We start from the raw sequence: 23532 nt of genomic DNA, 5'->3' as shown, positions 1-23532 counted from the left end.
CATAGACAGCAATACAACTGACACATTCAAGGCCCAGAAAAGTAGTAAGGACATCGTTAAAATAGTGACATTAGGGCTGGACGATATGGTCAAAACACGATATATTTCAAATTTTGTCGATACAACATAATTCTGATAGCGATATGAACACACAAAAAAAGAACGGCCACTAGGGTTGGGTACCGAAACCTGGTGCTAATACGGCACCGGTACCCATATGACCGGTATGTACCGAAACAGAACGCGAATTTCGGTGCCTCATTTCGGTGCCACTTAAGTGCCTGAACTGTCTATTGAAATATTTGTCTTCTGGTGCTATGACACGGATGTAAGAAGCATTGATTTGTCAACATGCATGATCGCTAGTTAAATTTAAATACTGCATTCATGGGGTGTCAGAATGATCGGAAAAATTATTTCCTGAATGAGAAAACTCACGTGAACGTCGGAAAGCTTTGATGATACAAGAAATGAAACCATCCGAGAAGCGCGTGAATGCAGCAACTATCGTTATCTTGCTCTGACTGCAGCAGGTGGTTGTTAGCTTAGCTAGCTACATTAAACACGCTTAACTTAAAATGCCAAAAACTAAATGTTCTAAAGTGTGGCTATATTTCACGAGAAATGATTCAGACACCGTGACATGCAGCAAATGTTTTACAACAGTTGTGTGTAAAGGGAGAAACATGTCAAGCATTTGAGTGCACATGGAATAAACTTGAAAGCAGAGGGATGTACCGTGTTTGACAGTGTGCGGACATGAGCTGGCACTATCAGCAGGGCTCGATTTGCTCTAGTCTATGCATCCCTGCCTCTGCTGAATTATTTTTATTCCCGGTGGGGATAAAGCATCCCGTGAAGCTCTCCTATGTCCTGATGTAAATGTCTAAATCAAATTTTTTGCGATCAGCGCTTTAAAGTCCTGAATCAAATGATTCACCGTACTTGCTTTTAAAGGATAACTATTGCCAAAATGCAACCTGGGCTGTTTTTTTTTTTTTACTGTAAACGGGACAAACTTATATCTAAAAGCATAATTACGACAAACGAGCCGTTTTTGAGATTGACTAGGGGAGTACTAGGGGCATAACTTTGAGCGCATCAAAATTGATATTTTTACAACACTAAGAAGACTCGAAGTATCGCCTGGGTCTCTACACATGAACTCGAGCATTGAGAACATTGTTTCTGTACACAGAGTTTACTAAAAAGAAAGTTTTTGAACAACTCACTTTCACTGTTTGAGTTTCCGCTTGTGGACGTCTTGCCAGTCAAGAGGTGTCGATCTCCGAATGCGAATGAATGGACTTCATATTTTTCCAGCCCTATGCAAAGGGTTCAACACTAATTTTATGAAGCCAGGAGAGTACTTTTTGTGTGTAAAGAAAACAAAAATAACGACTTTATTTAACAATTTCTTCTCTTCAATGTCAGTCGACCGACACAATGTGGTACTCTCATGAACGCATGTTGAAGACTGACACAGTGACAAATGAAACTGTTGAATAAAGTCATTATTTCGGCTTTCTTTGCACACAAAAAGTATTCTCATAGCTTCATAAAATTACAGTTGAACCACTGATGTTACATGGACTGTTTTATTGATGTCCTTACTACCTTTCTGGGCCATGAACGTGTCAGTTGTGTTGCCGTCTATGCAGGGTCAGAAAGCTCTCAAATTTAATCAAAAATATCTTAATATTTGTGTTGCAAAGATGGTCTTATAAGTTTGGAATGACATGTGGGTGAGTAATTAATTAATGACAGAAGTTTTTTTTTTTGGGTGAACTATACCTTCAAATGAAGATACTTTGTTCTACTCTGTTGGGTAAACAACAGATGTTGTCAAACTCAAAAAAAGACCTAAGCTCCACACCAGTTCAAATCACTGTGCATGTCCTGATAACCTAGTTACACAGAAAGATGAGACGGTCAGCGCAGCTCCCAGTCGGGCTGTGCAATTGCAGACACCGTCTGAAGCCCACTGCTGTAAAGATGCAAGTACACTACCCTGCAGAGACAGCAGTGCCAAACCTCAAGCAGCCACAGGCCTCAATTAAACCAGTGTCAGAATACAACTTGGAATTGAAATAATAATAAGCTGAAAGATGCAGTAAACCATGCACATTATTTCGGGGAGAATATATATGTACGGTATTCCAACAAGCTAAACCTTTCTATTTCAAATAAATGATATTCTTTCTGAAAAAAAAGACAGAAATCACAGTTTTAATAATAAGCTGCTTCAACATTAAAAATTGATCAGCAAATCATTATATTAGTATGATTTCTGAAGAATCATGTGACACTGAAGATTGGAGTAATGATGCTAAAAATTCAGCTTTGCCATCACAAGAATAAAATCCATTTAAAATATATTAATAAAGAAAACTGTCATTTTAAATTCATCAATATTATTATTTTTTTTTCTTTCTTTATTGTCCATACAGTAAAAGCCAAAGAGATTCAGTGTTGTTTAGACTTGTGGGTGAGTGAATGATAAGATTTTTTGCAGGTGAACTATCAATTAACCACATCTAATCTACTGTTAGGAAGAGAACTAACATTACATTCACAGATTGGCTTCAAACAAATCACATCCATCCCTCCCCCTTTGCCCTTTCCCAACAGACTGCTGCTTTCATCAGCTTTATCTCCTGATGCAATTTTTCATGCCTAAAAAATGATTGACAAGATTGACAAGTTCCTTAACTCGGGGCAATAAAGACCATGTAGATAAAAGACAGAGTCAGAGATGGATGAAAACACAATTGTCTCTTGAGAGAGACAAATGCAGTTGGAAATCAATGGTAAAGTCTTTGCACAGGCTGTATACCGTATAAACATCTAGTGTCATGACTCCTGCTGTGTTTTATTTAAGACAATGTAAGAATTAATGTTCCTGTAAGAATTAATTGTTGTATTTCATATGACATTCACAATCATGATAAATGTGGTCTCTGGGGAAACAAGGGGATGTTGAAATGACTCCTGTTTACTGCACTGAAGCTCATGTGATTATGAACTCACTGGAATCAGATCTTGTAATAATCTTTTCAGTTAAAAAATTCCACCTGCTGCAAATGACAAAAATCACCCCTGACAGTATCACGTTCTTGAGGTTTTGGAGAACATCCTGCACTTCTCTGCTGTGTATAAACCTTTCCTTTTGGTTTAATTACAGTGCATTTTTTTTTAAATTGGTTAAGCATATCTCTTTTGGTTGCTAACATGCCACAGGAAATTATCATAGATACAGGCATCAAGATGCAGATAATAGCATGTACTCAGAAAGAAAAACAGCAGGAAGGAGTAAAAATACTTCAGTGGTAATTGGACCACCATCCCAACATTTCATGAAATGGAAAATTAGACGAAGCTTCACAACAGCACTTATTTACCTGGGAAAGAAAGTCACTGTGAGGAGGATGTAAGCTGAAATGACTCTAAAAGGATAGTTACCACACAAGTTACAATTGTAAGAAAAGTAGTTGTGGATTTTTTGCATCAATTGGTCAAAATGTCATCTGATCTTCATCAAAGTTACAAGTATAAACAAACACAATGTGATTAAGCTACACTCTAAAAAATGCTGGGTTATTTATTTATTTTTTTTACCCAAATGCTGGGTTCAACTTGTTGGGTAATTTTATTTAGTACGGTTTTCAAGCCGCCAATTTGGTGCACTTCTGCAGCGAAATTAAGGTTTGTATATATTTATTTAATTTTTAAAGTCTTTACTGTGCTGTAAGTTGTATTTCTTTATGCAAAGCAACATAAGGACAAGATGTCAGTCAGCTGTGTCAGCAGCGGTTCTTTTTCAGGATGGAAATGCCTTTTGTCTTGAATAAAATAAATGGATTTTATTCTTTATTGTACCGACTTAAATTTAGTTTGATATTAAATGACGCTCTCTAATGTCAGTACTGTTTCTTGGGCCAGTTTTGGAGTCAGTCACGGCATCTTTTAGCTAAAAGTGAAACATGAGGCTGCGATCTGAAATTCGCAATTACCCCGGCGAATAGCAGCCCTTCACCGCTGCAGATTTTGGCTGAATACACTACATTTCAAATGCTACTTTTAAATGTTACATTGTTATGTATAAAATGCTTGTTAAATGAGTTTAGATGTATGCAATATTGTTAAAGGAGAAGTCCGGTGTGATATTGACCTAAAGTGTAATGAATCATGATACCGAGTGTGAACTTACCTTTCATAGCTCATCTCGGCTTGTCCACTGCACTCCGAAATCTGGCCCTAGTTAGCCGATGCTAACAACAGGTTGTCTTTGAGGGTGCATCGGGCATCGGACTAGCCATGTAAATAAATCACTGTTTTACACCATTTACGAGGCACAAAGTAGCTCCACACTTCATTGGTAGACTTCCAAGGGCCCTGACATTTAAAACGAGACTTTGAGAACTTTGAAAAAGCACTGGTAGTTTATTTACAAGAGGATTTATACAGACAGTACCTTTAGGAAATTTACCGTTCGCCGCCATCTTGAATTTAGTCACGATAAGTCGAGTGACGAGCAGGAAGGAAACTACAACCTGATAAGTCACGTGAGTACTCGCGTTACTTTTGGACTGGAGTTAGTGCAGACAGTTGGCAGTTGCATGGATGTCGGATGATGAAGCTACTGAGTTTTATGAAGTAGTAGTTTAGTTTCCTTCCTGCTCGTCACTCGACTTATTGTGACTAAATTCAAGATGGCGGCGAACTGTAAATTTACTTTAACTATGCTGTTTTTTACCCAAATAAATTCAATTTGTCTTTTATTTTGTTCATGTGTTCATGCTTAATAATAAATGTTTATCTTTTGATTTTGCTGTTGCCTCTAGTAATTCTAGGTGTTTTTTTTTTTTTTTTTACCAAATTAAAGTCCATTTTAAAACAGCAATATAATATTTTTTAAACAATATGACTTAAATAAAATAACCCAGCATGTGTTCTGTACAATTGTTAACCAAGGCTGGGTTGCCAAATAACCCAAGTTGGGTTGTTTTTAACTCAGCATTTTTTAATGACACAGAAACGGTTATATATATATGTCTTTATTTAACATGTTCCATTATGACCGTTTTTACAACACCTATTATGACCCTTTTTACAAGATATAAAATTGGTCTTGGTTGTCCCCAGAATATGTCTGTAAAGTTTCAGCTCAAAATACCCCACAGACTATTTATTATAACATCTAGAAAATGTCATTTTTGAGGCCCATCTAAAAAAAGAGCCGTTTTGATGTGTATCACTTTAAACGCAAATTAGCTGTATATTCATGTGTATAGTATATAGGCATGGGCCGGTATAAGATTCTGACGTATGATAACCTTGGATAACAATATCACGGTTTCACGGTATCACTGTATTGTAATTACTGCTCTACAATGTTATATTTAAATGTCTGGGTAAAAAAACTATTTTTTTATATTTTTAACTGAACACAGTATATTTTATTTTAGGAAACATATAGAACATTTTGTAACATGGAACATCAGGCAAAATAATTAAAATAATCATTGAATCTTCTTAATTAAATTAAATTTCAGTCACTTGTGTGAGCCTAAGCCTGCAGCTCAACAATAATCAACAAAATAAAATTTTCAAAAACAAATCCTTCTTAATGGAAAAAATGCAATCACTAATCAAAGCAAAAATATGACCATTAGTGACAGTTCCAAAAATAAACAAACACTCAAAGACACGTGGGAGCCAGCGAGTTTTTTTTTTTTAATGCCATGATTTTGAAAAGATGTTAAAGGTGTACTGTGTAATATTTAAGATGATCTCTAGACGGAGGTGCAATAACTGTTTTCAGGGGTGCATAAAGACCTTAATGAACCATTATGTTTTTATTAACTTAGAATTATCAGCTTGCGAAAAAAAAAAACACTGACACAATGATGAACAAGTAACAGTAATATTCACAATAACAAAGTTTTATTGAATGATTAAGTAAATATAATTCCTTAAATTACGTTTTAAAAGAAATCTCATTATTCGTTGCTGTCAAAAAAGATTTTAATCATGTATTGTCTTCCGTAGTTCTGTAAAGGGAGGGGTGAGCGGTGGACTGTTGCAATTCACAACCTCGCCACTAGATGCCGCAAAAACCTACACACTGCACCTTTAACGTACCAGAAGGCTTAAGCAAAGACGTGATTTCACTTTAACTTAATTGTTGTACTAATGTTCAATCACAGAAACGTAACCTTAGTGTATATAGTCTACTATTCCCCACTCTGTGTTGTGGGGGTTCACCTCCTTCGGCCATCCTGAACTTATATTACTGCTGAGTCTCACTGACTGCGGAGCACGTGCACAATCACAGACACGCGCATGCAGCACTAACCGCTGGGGGAGGGGCTGCATTGTTTTCGCTGCAGGTACGCACACACACAACCTAGTAGCGAGTCCTGCGCTTTCACTTTGACGACACAGAAAATGCACATATCGTAGGAACGGTATAACTTTTTTTGTTTGCGGTTTTGAAACCGTGACTTTTTCAAATGAAGACTCTTATGTTCAGTCTTACATCCAAACACAAAACACCAGAATTGCTTACGAGACATTGTTGACAGTACAGCTGCTCGAGCACGGGGAAAATGGAGAACAGCTTACAACCGAAGACAACACGATGAGGGTGAAAATTATGGCAATGCAAGACTGTCAGTCTGCGGCTGTAGGCAGGGCCAAAACAATGTGACATCACACTGCTCAGAGAATCAAAATGGCATGCCTAGTGAGACTGAGATTTGTAAATAAGGAGTGGGTGGATTTTTTGCATGGTAGGGTGGTTGTGTCATGCACTGACAAGACACATTTATGTTCAAACACCATGTAAAAGTGGATTTTCCATCATAGGTGCCCTTTAAACATTCACGGTGCTGTGGAAAAAGTCTGTGAACTTTGTAAGAGACTTTCTTCCTTGTTGTTGCCTACTTGTTAACAACAAAATGATGATGTGTGTATTTTATAAAATGTTGTGTTGTTTAAATATCATATTTTTCCATTTAGTACTGCCCTTCAGAAGCTACGGGAAAGAGGACAAAACAAGCATGATTTACCCCAATCATCCTGTTCTATTTCCTTCTTGAGCATCCTTCTTGAACAGTGGGCAGTTTAACTGGTTAGGGCAAACCAGGGTCTCATGAAGAGTTCATGAATATCTCATTAAAATCATCCAGGTAACAAGCAACAAGATAAAGTTCACTTGCTTTTTTTACAACAATGTGAATGTTTAATGGGATGTGTTCAATAAAGACAGGAACGATTATAATTATTTGTGTGTTATTAGCTTAACAATCATTGTGTTTGTCAATACTTGTGATTTTAATGAGGATACATTTCTCTGGCCAATCAATGCCGAAAACCAACTAATGGGTTCACATACTTTTTGTTGCCAATGTGTTTACTTTTAAAGCTGTACAAGGTGAACTCCTCTACCTATTCTCATGGCAAAAACGTACCTGTGAGAACTTTTTCATATCCAAGTACAGTACATATCACCGCAGTTTCCAACAGAAACGAACACTAGAGACAGTAAAACATTGAGCACTTGTAATCGTTTTGTACACAGTTATGATTACAGCTCCATATGTTTTGCTTTCCGGATGTAACATATTTGCTCGATAACTCAGCCAGAATGGAACTGGACTTAGGATGTGGAAATCCTTTGGTACGAATCCTGTGAAAAACATGTCTCACAATAGAAGAGATGAAAGATGAGAGATGAAAATACAAGATAAAACAGCATGCTTACGATCATGTTCACCACATTCGGTTTTGTTCATACTATCAGGTAGGTTTAGGTGTAGTGCAGATGGTATGTTATTTTAAAACGTCACGGAGCATTAGAGTTATAGCGCCACTCAATGGACATTTCAGGTCAGAACTGCAGTGACACGTACAAAACCAACGTCATGTAAAACGAACCATATATATCATCTGGGAAAAAAAAACTAAACACTCTTTTATCATCATTTAGTGGACATTTCACATCGAATGTCCCGAAATGGTGGTACATATTTTGTGTCTTGTAAAAAAGTTCCCACAGCTATGTTTTTGTCATGAGATCAGGTTGGATATCCTGGATAATGTGCTGGTCCCTCTTTTGCAAACCAATCAGAACCAGAGCTTTTAAACTTAAAACAGGACACAAAACGACCATTAGATGAATCATGCAATATTCATACATGTCCACCTCATGAATCAATAAGCTAAACTAAAGAACAAAATCTGATTGAAAAAAAAAAAAAAAAAACCTTCAGGCTAGTTTTGACCTGGATAAAAGATCTGACTCAAAAAAAAATATTCATTAACTCTCAAAAACATGTTAAGGAGTATTAGGGTTAATTACAAGATATTTAGTGAGCTAAAACTGAAATTTTAGTCTGTTCAATCTCACAACTATCTACTGTATGGCTTCAAAACACTTGTAAAAGAGCACCTTTTTTTTGTCATTTTAGAGCTCATTAACTTTCATTAAAGGTCCCATATTGTACACATTTCTGGAGGTTTATTTTAGTTGTTGATGTCCTTTAGAATATATATTTGCGGTATAAGTGCCAAAATCCATCTCAATATATTTTTACAGCTCCTTTTTTAGGAGCTCTGTCAAAAACAGGTCGATTTTGGCCCATCTAATTAACATTCATGAGCCTCTCTTCTGATTGGCCTGTTGTTTTCTGAGTGACGCGCAGCCAGGTCAACCACAGGTAACTATGGTCATGTATGCTGTAGCCGAACTCAGAGCCATAGAGAGAGCCTAGCCTGCTGATACTCAACAGGATATTTCAGAATTATCATTAATGTTTTTTCTTTTTCAAACACCGAATGCAGTAAGCTACATAACTGTTGCTTTAGTAAAGCCCCTTTCACAATGCGCGCTGATTCTGGAAAATTACGTGAACGAGCGCTGTGTGAACAAAAGCCAGAACCATAAAGGCAGTGTTGTAGTGATGATGCACGTTATCATGTGACTCTTCACAACGAAAAAATATGTGCAAAGTGGAATGAAGCAGCGATCAGACAGAGCCAGCTATCAGCGCTGAAGCACAGTTTGTTCAGGTTAGTTTCAGTTTAGTGAGACGTACGCGTCGCATTACATCTCACATCCGAACGTCACACGTCTTTATGGGTTGTGTGTAAAGCACGCACAGATCCCGGAAAACAACTGTGAATGAACCAAATCAAACAACTCCGGAACAAATCATGGGACACATTATCCGTGTATTTACCGGAATCGCTGTGTGAAAGAGGCTGAAGTTGACGTGCCAGTGGTCTCTTATATTCACGTTGTTCTGAAACCTGTGCAATGATGTAGTTTCGACATCTATAGACTGAACAGGGTTTTCTCGGCTTGTTTTCGTGTTGTTGTTGCTTAGCAATGTTATGGACACGATATTATTGTCTGGGTTTGACAAAAGGAGGGTGGTACGGTGATTGGTGCTGGGGTGGTGACTGAAGGCGGTGACTGAGTAGATAGGACGTCACATCTGTACGGAAGTCACAGTGGCTTGTGAAAATTAACAGCTACTTTAAGCAGGCTGTGTGCACTTTACTGTGGACTGACTGTTTTGAAACTCATATGGTAGTTAGCCCCTAGGCCTCAGTTATCATGAAAAAAGCCAGGAAATTTTGATTTTGACAATATGGGACCTTTAACTCCAGGATATTGTTTGAAATATCTCTTTTTGTATTCCATTTTTTGCGGTGATTCATTCCTTTAAATCTGACTTGAAGTCTAAATTACAAGAAGAAACTGGTATTAACAGTATCAAATCAAACCAGTTACACTGGCATTTTGGTTTTAAAGTTCACTTGCAGAACAATAATTAGCAGATAATTTACTCACCCCCTTGTCATCCAAGATGTTCATGTCTTCCTTTCTTCAGTAGTAAAGAATTTTTTTTTTTTTTTTTTAAGGAAAACATTTCAAAATTTCTCAGTTTAAATGCAGCTTCAAAGGGCTTTAAACAATCCCAGCCAAGGAAGAAGGGTCTTATCTAGCAAAACGATTGGTTATTTTCTAAAAAAAAATTTGACAATTTCTATAGTTTTTTACCTCAAATGCTCATCTTGTCTAGCTCTGCGTGAACTGTGTATTCCTGTTTATGACAGTTGGGGTAGGTCAAAAAACTCTTTACTTTTTTTCGGAAAAAGCGTTTGATGATCTTTGCATGTTCACTTTGTAAACACTGGGTTGGTACTTTTGCAGGGATGTAGGATGATTTTAAAGTTAGATGAAAATTAGATGAGAGCTTTATGACCTATACCCTAAACTGTCTTGAACCAGAATACACAGAGTTGACACAGAGCTAGACAATAAAGCATTTAAGGTTAAAATGTATAAATTGTCAACTTTTTTAGAAAATAACCATTCGTTTCTCTAGATAAGACCCTTCTTCCTCTGCTGGGATCATTTAGAGTCCTCTGAAGCTGCATTTTGGAAGTTCAAACTCGGGGGCACCATAGAACTTCACTATATGGACAGAAATCCTTTAATGTTTTCCTCAAAAAAAATATTTCTTTACGACTGAAGAAAGAAAGACATGAACATCTTGGATGACAATGGGGGTGAGTAAATTATCTGTAAATTTTTGCCCTGGAAGTGAACTTCTCCTTTAACTATAAAAATGACATTGTGAAATCCACAAGCTCTTTTTGTAACTACGTCCCAGAAAGAAACAGGCTATAAACCTTATTTGTGTAGAACATCGGTCTCCCACACAAGTCTGCAACTTTTCACCTAGCTAAAAATAAAAATTGAAATCGCACCTCCTCTGACAAGCAGTTTTATTGGCCCGACTGGAGAGAACCCCTGCGGCGCGTTGCCAACTTGAACATTAATTGATTATAGGTGAGAAATTTTACATCAAGCAAAGTTCCAATTAGATGATTCCCTCAGAGAAGAGATAAGGAGCAGAAAGTCGAACAAAGTGTCCCACTCTGCGCCCACCGGGTCATTATGTATGCAGTATATACTGCGGGTTTTCACAGTCACTCCTCTGAATAAAACTGTAAGTGAATGAAAGTTTCTGACTAACCAATTTGAAAAGATTTCATCAAAAGCTGCCATTAATAATTGCCATAATACACTACGGGCTCTTTGCAGTTTTTAAATTCATTCATGGACAGGACCTGGCAGGCACTTTTATGAAATCCAGATTCAATTTTAAATCAACAAACAACTGAAATACAAAACAATTGGTAAATGTATGTTTTGCCAGTGGACAACCGAACAATATAGGATTAGTTTAGATTGTTAATCTATTTTCCGATGGAAACCCCATGACATTAAATCGTTTTTGTCCATGTCTATACTTACAATGTAACTGCAGAAAAAAAAAGAAAAAAGAATCAATTACTTCTGTCGCTTAGCAACTAGTTGCGGCACATTGCTGAACCCATTGCTTTCAGTTACCTTTAAAAATCCCATTAATCACTCTGAGCCTCCACCCATACAGCTGCCTCACCTCAATGTATCACAGCAAAGAAGCATTGTAAAATTAGTATATTAATGCATGACATTTATTTGTAATGTCATATCTTACATCTGCCCTATTTCCATTTCATGTTTGTTCATTTAGCATTGGATCAACACTGATGATTATTCAAACATACGACAAGACAATACAAGACCAAGAGCTCATGTTATGACTGGGCGTCTCCTTACTCACCGCAATGAAACTGAAAATTCTTCAGGCTAGAAAAAAAGGAAGTGGGTGTGTCCAGACAGCACAGACCAAACCACAGCCTTGCCAATGTAATGAGTAATAAATGAGTGTGCCGGCATTTCCATCAGTAGCCTACTCAACAGTAAGTTCAAGCATGTTTCTGTTTTGAATGACTGGAATGGAAAGATCAGATTCTTTTAATAGCAAAGGAAATACGGAGGATAGACACAACAAAACAAAACATAGACATACAGATCTGAATCAGACAGTATCAGATCACCAAGATAATGCTAGCTCACCTGAGAAACACTTACAGTTTTCATTTAAAACCCTGGGGTCAGTAAGATTTGTTTTGGAAAAAAAGGCTACTATTCAGAAAGGATACATTAAAATGATTGAAAGCGACAGCCGTGACATTTATAATGTCACAAAAGATTCCTATTTCAAATAAATTCTGTTTTTGGAATGTTCTATTAATAAATTGTGTCATCGTTTCCACAAAAATATTATGAACCTCAACTGTGTGCTTGTGTTTTTGAACAATCATGTGACACTGGAGATTGAAGTAACAAAGCTGAAAATTCAGCTGTCATCATTGGGATAAATTCAATTACTTAATTTATTAAAATAGAAAATGACTACTTTAAATGTTTAGTTCAGCCAAAAGTGAAAAGCACCCTTTGATTTACTCACCCTCAAGCCATCCTAGGTGTATATGACATTCTTCTTTTAGACAAATATAATTGGAGTAACATTAAAAAAAAAAAATGTCCTGGCTCCTCCAAGCTTTATATAATGGCAGTGAATGAGTGCTGAGATTTTGAAGTCCAAAAAAGTGCAACCATCCATCGTAAAAAGTACTCCACACTGCTCCGCAGAGTTAATAAAGCAAGTGAATCAATGTGTCTGTGTAAGGAAATATCCATATTTAAAACTTCATAAACTAGGGATGTTCATTTTGGTTATTTCTACTGACATCCTACGCTCATTAACCAATAATTAACCTTTAACCGACAAGATTATTTTAAATTGAAACTGAATTGAATTAGAAAAAAATAAGTGTCTGTGACCTGTTAAAAATACCAACATTTGTTTTCCAGGGATTCATTTAACATGTACGCACCTGCAGCATTTCAGCGAGCGGAGAAAAACATAATAAAGATAGGCTATATAACTAATACATAGGCCTATACGAGAAATATATTTTTACTCAAATAATAAATTAACAACACAAAAGAAAAAACTGTGCAACAAGTAGTCTAGTATGTGTTGGTTCATTTTTGCGGTGCGTGAAAGGAAACCAAGACGGCAGAAAGCAGCATCCTATTTTTCTTTATTTTACACAAGCACAAAGATTTGTTTTTATTGTGAAAGTACACAAATAAAACCAAACCTTTTACAGTTTCGATTATCTGTATGACTAGAAGGAGTATAAAAATATTTGATTGCGCCGGCGCCGCATGCATTGCTAACTTGACAATGCAGCCTTTTCATTATCATAATAAAACAAACACGGAAATAACACACTGCTAATTTTAAATATGTGGTCAAATCTGTGCCAAACACATTTTGTTTTATGTGGATATCAGGATGCGAGTGAAGTGTAAAACCAGTTTTACATATTAAGTAATATTTTGGCAAATACATTACAGATTTGGAAACATTTGAACGTTGGTTTCAGTTTCGTTTTAACATTTAATGAATTGTTTATAGCCTATAGCTTCTTATGTTTTGAATTCTTGTTTTTTTCTAAATACTGTTAAATTAAAAAGATTTGTTGTGGAGTGAGGGAAACTAAAATAGCCTAGCCTAGCTATATTTATAATGTTTGTAAACATTTCGCATCGACATTAGGTCTGAATGAAATAATAAAATAAGACGTATATGCGACTTTATAGGCCTCTTATTTCATTTAATATGTATAGCGTATTTTAACCATGCAGAAAACGTATTACAATTTTTTGATACATTTCTGAAAAATGACTTTTTAAATCATTTATCTGACTGTTTTAATTGGTCAAAATTCTTAATTTCGGTTGACGTAATCTCTAGCTTCTGTTAAGTGTCATACACGTGTACACAAGAGAATGACGATCCAGCGGATGACCTAGGACATGGAAGCGCAGAGGAGAGAGCAAAACAAAACACTGGTCATGAATTAATAAGTACAAAATGAGGATTTTTAAGAAAAATGTCCAAGAGAATTTCCAAGAGAAGACTGTATTTTCTTTGCTAAACAAAGAAAACTTTGCTTCTGTAAACAAAACTTGGTTCTTGTGAGACTAGCATATTCTCACCAGACCTTACACTACATCTAAGTCCTACGTCATTCTCTGGAACGCCAGTCTGTCGTAACTGCGCGTCCGATACTTAGTGGAAGCTAAAGATTACAAAGTTTAAGTTAAAGTTTTAAATAAGAATATTTTTCTTACAGAAATGCATTCATTTACTTCAGAAGGCCTTTATAAACCCCTTTAGAGTGGCGTGGAATATTTTTTATGATGAATGGATGCATTTTATTGGACTTATTGTATCAACAGCCATTCACAGCCATTATAAAACTCGGATGAGCCAGGACATTTTTAATATACAGTGCCTTGCAAAAGTATTCATACCACTTTATTTTTTTCATATTTTGTTGTTGCAGCATTATGTTAAACTGCTTTAAATTACTTTTCCCCACATAAATCTACATCTCATACACCATAATGACAAAGCACAAAACAGGTTTGTAACAACTTTGCAAATTTATTAGAAATAAAAAACTGAAAAGATCCTGTTGCATAAGTATTCATACCCTTTTCTGGGACACTCGAAATTTAGCTCAGGAGCATTCCATATTGCTTCTAGATGTTACTAAACTGTGGCAAATTCATTTGAATGAGTATAGTTTAGAAAGGCACACACCTCTAAGAAAAGGTCTAACAGCTGAAAATGCATATCAGAGCAAAAACCAAGTCCTGAGGTCAAGATAACTGCTTGTAGAGCTCAGTGACAGACTTGCGTTAAGGCAGTGATCTAGGGAAGAGTTCAGAAAAATAGCTGCTGCATTGAAGGTTCACAGAAGCATGTAGCCTCCATTATCCATAATGAAAGACGATTGGAACAACTAGGACTCTAGAAAATGTCTGCCAGCCCTCATCCAAGCTGACAGAGCTTGAGAGGTGAAAAGGTGAGGCAAAGAATGGCAGATAATTGCAAAATGCAGATGTGCCAAGCTTGTCACAGCATACCCAAAAAGACTTGAGGCTGTAAAGGTGCTTCAACTATGTACTGAGTTAAGGGTATGAATACTTATGCAATGTACTTGTTTCAGTGTTTTATTTTTAATAAATTTGTCAAATTTGCAAATCTGGTTTTTGCTTTGTCATTATGTGGGGAAAAACTAATTTAAAACACTTTAACATAATGCTGCAACAAAACGTAATGTGAAAAAAAAAATGAAGGGGTATGAATACTTTTGCAAGGCACTGTATCTCTGATTAGCATTCATCTAAAAGAAAAGTCATATACACTTAGGATGGCTTGAGGGTGAGTAAATCAAGGGGTAGTTTTCATTTTTGGGTGAAATATCCCTTTAAATTGTAAAAACTACAAAAAAAAATTGTAAATAAAAATAAAACACCCTAATCCAGCCTTAGAAAGTTGTATCTGAACTCTTAGCCTGGTCAATGATTTCAGAGGGGTTTCAAGCACTTCAGCTGGTCAGGCTGGCATAAGTACATTTTTTGTGTATTATGTAATAATCAAAGGTTTTATTTTTAAAAACTCACATGCTTTGCTATAATGTGGTAATTGAGATACTACAAATTCTTCAAGGAGTGGAAAAGACACTAAATTTCACTTTGTAGTATCAGCAGACAGTTTAAGGCCGCCCTCTGGCTCTAAACACATTTCCTTAGTCATACGCTCATTCAGCTTGTCTGGAGGAGGGAGTCAGACATCCTAAGCTGCCAAGTTTGAAAAACATTACACAAACGAGGCTCCGCGCTCCAAATCGCCTGCTGTGAGTCACACTCAGAAAGACACTATGGCCAGCAGCACAACAACACCAACTTAATCCAGATTACCTTGATCCTCCTCAACCATATGACCAAAACAAACAATGATGAGAGAAATGTGATTATATACTACTTAGAAGTCTGGAATACATGCTAACCCAATTCTGGCTTGTCTTGTCAAGTGGCCTTTGAGACCACCAATCAATCCGTGTAACCCCAGTCTCCAGGCATGTTTGCTGTCTGAATAGAAGAACAATCATTGGCTGTTAATTTGTTGACTTAAATGTTTTCTGAGAATTCAATTTCAGTTTATTTTCTGTTGTCTAAAGCATGGTACGAGTCAATAACCTGCTCTGTAAACATCCACGTTGACCCTCCGCTATTTCCACATGAGAGAATATGCTCAGGCATGCACGGACCTTTCTGTAAACCAAAACCACCTCGGCTCTCTATGGCTTTCTCTTAGCAAAGGTTCATATCTGGCCATCAGTGGCAGTGTCCATAGAGGTTACTCATTAATCTTTTAACTATGGTGTGTCTTTAGCTTAAGAAAGAATTACTAACCCATAGGGAGAGGCTTGAAAAAAAAAACAGAAGAAGAAATGGTCTAATCTTACTGAATGAGCAGGGCATGAGTTGACTTCCTTGGACTGACTCAGAAATCTTCTTTAGTCTAAGAAAGGAATCTCAGAAAATATAAGTAGATATGTGCTGACCCACATTTTGGTTAGGTTTGCTGTGAGAACAAACACATCTTCAGCCCAATATAGAAACTGTTCATTACAATGGCCCTAATGTTGGTGTAAGTTTTTTTTAAAGGGACAGTTAAAAATTAATTAATTACTCATCCTCATGTTGTTCCAAACCCATAAGACCTTTGTTCATCTTCGGAACACAAATTAAGATATTTTTGATGAAATCCAAGAGCTTTCTGACCTTGGGCAGACATCATCACTGCCACATTCAAGGCCCAGAAAGGTTGTATGGACATCGATAAAATAGTCCATGTGTCATCAGTGGTTAATTTATTGAAGCTTCAAGAATACGGTTTTATTCAACAATTTCAGAAAACTCTCAGATTTCATCAAAATATCTTAATTTGTGTTCTGAAGATGAACAAAGGTCTTACAGGTATTGAAAGACATTATGGTGAGTCATTAATGACAGAATTTTCATTTTTGGGCGAACTATCCCTTTAACTAAAATGGGTTCACTCTTCTAGTAATATCACCATGCAGTGCCACGATCAGTAGATGTTCACACAAATCTTTAGACATTTTTTATTTCAAAAGCACACAGTGAAATTTTAGCACACGTTGCATGCACATATTTGGAAATCAGATGATTCGGATTCATCTAACACCTACAATTTATTCTGTCCTAGAACTGGGAGACACATTTGCTTCAAAGGCCCTGTTTACACCTGGGAGCTGATCCCAAAATAATGTGCATGCACAAACTGGGCACCAAAAACGGCACACACTATTTCCCCCACTAAGGATTGATGAAAAAATAAACAAATAAACCTGGAGTAAAAATATATGCACTGTCGGCACCCTCTGGTCTTTGTGTATTTAATGGTAGAACTCTGGAAGTGTAGTAACAATATGAGAAAAAAAAAAAAAAAGAAATGCTTTACATTTACAATCAAAATCTATGCAGTTAGGTGCTTAGTAGGGGTGGGCGATATGACCTAAAATTAATATCACGGTATTTTTCATCTTTTGAACGGTGAAGGTATAATATCACGGTATTACTTTTTTTTGGTACATTTTGGGAGGAGTAGCCTGTCCCTTTAGTATGTGAATAAAGTTAATATTTTTTTTAATATAATAAGTAAATGGTAGGTATCCTTATCAAAAAGAGACATGGGAGAGTATTATGCATTCTCAACATATTTATTTAGCAAAAAACCTAAAGATCTTACTTAACAGTGTACAACAAAACAAAAATTATTTTTTATTGAAATTTAATTTCTGCAATATTTAAAACCTTTAAATAACTAGGGGAAATCAACCCATGGCAACAGTTTAAAAGTAGACCAATTCTGTGGGGAAAAACGCGGACTTGGCAACCCTGCATACAGCACGAGCTGCTGGAGTTAATGTCATTGCACATATGAGTACGAAATTTTCAGGTTATGTTAATCGAGTTTACACACTGCCTCTGAAACTTTCGTCCGTCATAAAAAAAATTGTGTTTGATTTTCTGCATTTTCACATCCATAATAAGCATTTTGATAAGGATGGCGAATATGAGAAAACTAAAAAAAAAACGCATACGAAAATCGGACTCAGTGTACAATGACCTTCAGATTTGAATGATCACGGGTCGAAAGTAAAGAGAGTTGACAAAAATAGACTGGAGGATTTGCTGCAATCTTGTACTCACTGACAAATATCTATTATAAGATGTGCTGCTCCCTTTACACAAAGTGTGCGTTATCGCAAAATCGAAAGTAAAAGTAAACAGCCTGAGCACTCATTTAAAAGCGATTTCTATACCCTGCATATTGAAAGTGCGAAAATTATATACAATATTAGAATATTTGCGGGTGCGCCGATAAGAAAAAAATATGGAGCTCAACTAAATATCGCGCCAATTTTGTGATTGGCTATGTAGTGTGGGGCTCGAGTCTGGTGGGCCAAGCTTCTGATTGGGTGGCCGTGGAGCCGGGCCTGTAAGGAACTAGAACTAAGAGCATTCTAGAAAGAGCTTTGTGATTGGATGGAAATTTCATGCAAGGACATGCAACTGATATAAATATTGGTTGGACGTTTAGGGGGGAGTATGTGGGAGTATTTGGCTGCTATTCGCGGATAATTTAGTAACGTCAATGATTCTAATAAGCTCAGGCCGGTCGCGTTCGCCTCGCGCCCGCTCAATTTGTGATCTGCTGTGTAAATCCTTCGGCCTACATTAGTCCACTCATACAGTTCACTTGAAACAGTGAATGAAAACGAGTGAGTGAATTCGGACACTAAGTGCACCGGAAGGACTGCCGCTTTTCCATAGTATGCTTGTTGTTGAACAATCATTTAAAACAGACAGTTCCAGTTGTAAGATTAAAGCATTTATCTTGAACTATGTCACGGAAATTACGTGTAAACCCTAGTTAAACAATTTAATAATCAATTTACAACGAATTTGTACTCGTGTTGTACGCTGTATTACGCCGTGGACGAGCGCGTTGTAAAATTAACGGATGGATGATTCAGCTGCGGCGCCATCGTCTGGCGAGACGCGGGAAATCAATCGGCGTGCGGCGCGACTCTCACAGTGCATTATGGGTTATCTCTAGTTGTTAAGTGTACATTGATTGTACACTCGTTTTTGCGGTGCATTGTGGGATTGAATGAGTGCACTCGAGAACGTCCACTATGGTTTCGAACACCACTTAAAATGGATGTACCCTCAAATAGTGCACTATTTGAGGGTATAGGGGGCGATTTCGGATACAGCCCCGGTCGTCCCGATTGCCACTCCGCCCCTGGTATAGGCTACAGGCCTGACCTTTTCTTCACGATGTTTCACCAGTCGTTTAATGGCCACTCCCCTTTTACCCGCCACCTGCAAAGCTGATACGAATATTTTTTACTTTTTTATTTACAACAAGCTATATAGTATAAGGACAGGTATTCAGACCACAACTGAACGTTTGAAGAAAATGTAATGCCTTATTATTTAGAATTAGCTATTATTGATGTACAGTTGCAATCAAAATTATTCAACCCCCTTGACCTGCAAGACATTTTGCTGCAGAGAACAACATTTTGTGAAAACAATTCAACAAAAGCATCAGTAAACTATTAAAGAAAGTTTATTAATATACATTTGAATAATTCTGAGAATGTAAGTTAATGAATAATGAAAAAAAATCGAATTGGCTCTAAACATTTATGTTCAAAATTATTCAACCCCTGAAAGTATATTTGGTGTAGAATCTTTTATTCTTTAAAACCACCCATAAACACTGCCTGGAAGTGCTTAGATGCTTCTGTCAACTTTCTGCTGCAATCTTGGGCCATTCCTCACTTGAAAAAGCTTTCAGAATTCAGATCACTGATAATATTTGGTTTTTACTTTGCCACTGCTTGTTTCAAATTCAACCATGTATTTTCAATGAGAATTGAATCTGGAAACTGAACAGGCCACTTAAAAACATTCTATGACTGATTCCTAAACCAAGCGTAAGTAGATTTGAACGTATACTTTGGGATGATTGTCCTGCAGGAAAGTCCATTGATTATTAGCTTCAGAGTTTGCACAAAAGGCATCACAATGTTTGCCAAAATGGTGTGATACTTTAATAAATCAATGATATCCTTTGTATGGTCATGTTTTCCACTTCCTGCTACAGTAAAACAGCCCCATAACAGGACTGGCCAACCTCCATGTTTGATGATGGAGATGGTGTTCTTCTGCTTATAAGCTTTGTCTTTTTTGCACCAGACATACTGCTGATCCATACATCCAAAAAGTTCCAGTTTGGACACATCACTCCATAAAACATTCTTCCAGAACTCCACAGGTCCATCCAAATGAATTTTGGCATATTCAAGGCAGCCTTTTTGTTCTTCTTGGTCAAGAGTGGTATTCAGGCAAGACTCCTCAACATGAAGACCATACTTGTCTATAGGGGTGTGCGATATGACGATTTTTGATCGTGGACGATTAAAATGTCTCCACGATCTGCTTTTGAATACATATCGTAGTATCGTGCTACAGTGTGCCTCCGTCTTAATATACTGTACATTCACTCACGGGACACTGCACTTATTCATATTCGCGATCACAAAAGTACATTATTTGAATGTGCTTCAAAGTCTTGCCGGTCAAATAACGCCGTTTGGTCCGCGCGCTGTTCTGGCATGCGCTTCATGAGCGCGTAAACCTGAAGCACGTGCGCTAAAAGCCTGTCAAACAGCACCTGATTACTAAACTGAGCTATCTTTGGCGTTTAATTTGCTTATACTGTCAAAAACACGCAAGGATTACATATAAACACAGTTGGTTGTCTAAAGTGAAAGTAAACAGTTAAGAGAAAAACGGATGCGCGCCTGCATAGATGCGTGCAGCTCTGCGACAGAGCTAAACATGCTGCCGATTGTCATTAAAGGGACAGTACACCCAAAAATGTTGTCACTCACATGTCCCAAATCTCTATTAATTTTTTTCTTGTGCTTAACACAAAAGAAGATATTTTGAAGAATGTGGGTAACAGTAGCTGGTCCCCACTGACTTAAAATAAATAAATAAAATATATGGAAGTAACTGGGGACCCAGCAACTGTTTGGTTACCCACATTATTCAAAATAAGTTTTATGATCAGCATGTTTTATGCTTAAAAAAAATGCGAGAGTGAGTAAATGATGACAGAATTGTCATTTTTGGGTGATGGTACGCTAATAAAACAAAACACAAAGGAAAATCACTCACTGCTCTTGACTGAAGAACTTCAATACAAAGTTGAACTTCAGTACAGTTGCTTTAAATGTTGCTTCTATGTATAATTTATGTATATAATGTATATAGTGTTTTATTTTTATATTTGTTAATTAAATTTCTTGAATGCTACTGATAAATACACCGACTTTACCTGAAAATTAAAGCACTGTTTGTTTTATTTGTATAGTATGTGTATTTGTAACATGTAGCTTATCTTTGTTCTTATTTTTTAAAAACAAAGAAAATAATGACAAAGATTTTTTTGTCTTCGCCCACTTTGGCTTAAATATCTGCCATTCTTTTTATTTTATATTCTGTTACCTTGTAAGGTTTTGGTTTTAAAATAGAAAAATTAATTTGGCTGTACTACTCAGACAACTTGTAAAAAAGTAAAACCAACATGACAAAGAATCGTGATAAAATCGTGAATCGTGATATTTCTTGAAAAAATCGTGATATGATATTTTTACCAAATCGCCCACCCCTACTTGTCTAGTGTCCTTCTTATACACAGCATCAAAATATTTTTCGTCGGGTCATCTTGCAAGTTTTTCTCAGTTGATCTGATCAAACATTTTATTTATTGTGCTTTTTTGTTCAACAGCCTCAAAGGTTTTCTGGTTCAACACACTTTAATCTAAGGAATACGACTGCCAGCTGTGTCTTTAGGGACTTTTAATGTCTTAGAAATCTTCATGTAGTTTTAGACTTTCTAATAGTAAGATTTTTAATGTTTTTTAAATAAGTATATTTTGCTCACCAAGCCTGCATTTATTTGATCCAAAGTACAACAATAACTGAACTATTTTGTATTTATATTTTTACTATTTAAAGTAACTGTTTTCTATTTGAGTATATTTTAAAATTAATTTATTCCTGTGAATTTTCAGCATCATTACTCCAGAAATGTCACATCATTCTTCAGAAGTCATTCTAATATGCTGATTGCTTTTTATTATTTTCAATATTTAAAACAGTTGAGTAATTTTTTCAGGATTCTTTGATGAATAGAAAAATCCAAAGATCAGCTATTATCCGACATACACCACACCATTCAAAAGAAAGAGTCAGTGTATTTTTTTTTTTTTTTGAAAAAAATAAAAAATAAACTAATACTTTTATTTAGCATGTATTAAATGGATTGAAAGTGATGATGAAGACAATGTTACAAAATATTTCTATTTCATATAAATGCTGCTCTTCTGAACTTTCTATTCATCAAGGAAACCTGAAAAAAAAACTCAGCTGTTTTCAACATAATAAGAGCAGCAAATCAGAATATTAGAATGATTTATAAAGGATAATGAGACTGGTCACAGGAATAAATTGCATTTTATAATATATTCAAATAGAGAAAATAATATAGCAAACTATTTCTTCTCTATTGATTTTGCGTGAGCTCTGTTGACTTTACCATATTTGCTACTCATCTTCAGCACATACATGGGCTAAGAGTATACTATGTGTAACACCCCAAGCTAATTCCATTTTTAATAAGTTTGTAAAGACTTAAGACAATTTTTTAAGACAATTTTGTTCCTTACCATAAAAATAACTGTCTTAAAACAGCAATGTTGATTAGGGGTTGAATAATTCTGACATAGCTGTGCTAGTGATAAATGTGCTGTTGTTTGTTGTTTCCCATGGCATTTTAAACCGGATGCACATATTTAATGGATTTTTGGGATTTCTGGCTTTCAATTCCTTTGGGTTGTGAATTGCAGAAATCTTATTATGAGTTAAAAGTAAACATTTTCTCTCAAATAAAGACTCATCTCTGATGTGCACTTGACTTGTGAGAGTTGACCTGGTAAGACTGACAGAGAGACACATTTGGTAGTCAAACGGACCATTAGTTTGTGATTGGCTCTGATGCTTGTGTACTGTTCTGTCCCACACAGGTATGCTATTGGTGGCAAGGACAAAACCACACCAAAATTCCTAGAAAAAAAAAACGGACTGTCCCACTGAACCCTGATCGTAATGATAACTCTTGTGACTCTTGTCCAAATATGAAAAATACCACTGCAGCTCAGCTGCATTTAGATACGTCAAACGTGGAGGAAAAATGATGCACATTTTATTTTTGAAAGTTCTTAAAAAGTATTTTTAATACTTCAAGTAATTAGCATCAGTGTTTTTATTTAATAAACATATTAAAACATTGTTTATTAAAACAATGAGCAAAACTCGATCAGTTAGACTGGGTTTAAGATTAAAAAAGAAAAACAATCTGCTAGTAGTGTGAGAATAACGCAAGGTCTAATCAAGACATATTCTCTGAAAAGAGTCTTGGCATATTATCCAAATTTGCCTCTTGTTTTATGGATATTCAGATTCTATAAAAAAACACTGATTAAGAAAAGAATTGCATCAGAACAAGCCACACTTAACTGTAG

General features: G+C 36.2%; 1 protein-coding gene across 1 annotated transcript in view; it reads right to left on the bottom strand.

The window, feature by feature from the left end:
• Positions 1 to 23532, bottom strand: part of tgfbr1a (transforming growth factor, beta receptor 1 a) — a 46972-nt gene that overhangs the window by 18349 nt on the left and 5091 nt on the right. The window lies entirely within an intron of this gene.

The sequence above is a fragment of the Garra rufa genome, chromosome 10, assembly GCF_049309525.1.
Source record: "Garra rufa chromosome 10, GarRuf1.0, whole genome shotgun sequence".
In the NCBI taxonomy this organism is placed as follows: Eukaryota; Metazoa; Chordata; class Actinopteri; order Cypriniformes; family Cyprinidae; genus Garra; species Garra rufa.
The sequence above is the reverse complement of the archived record's forward strand: the minus strand, read 5'-3'. Positions and strand labels throughout refer to the sequence as shown.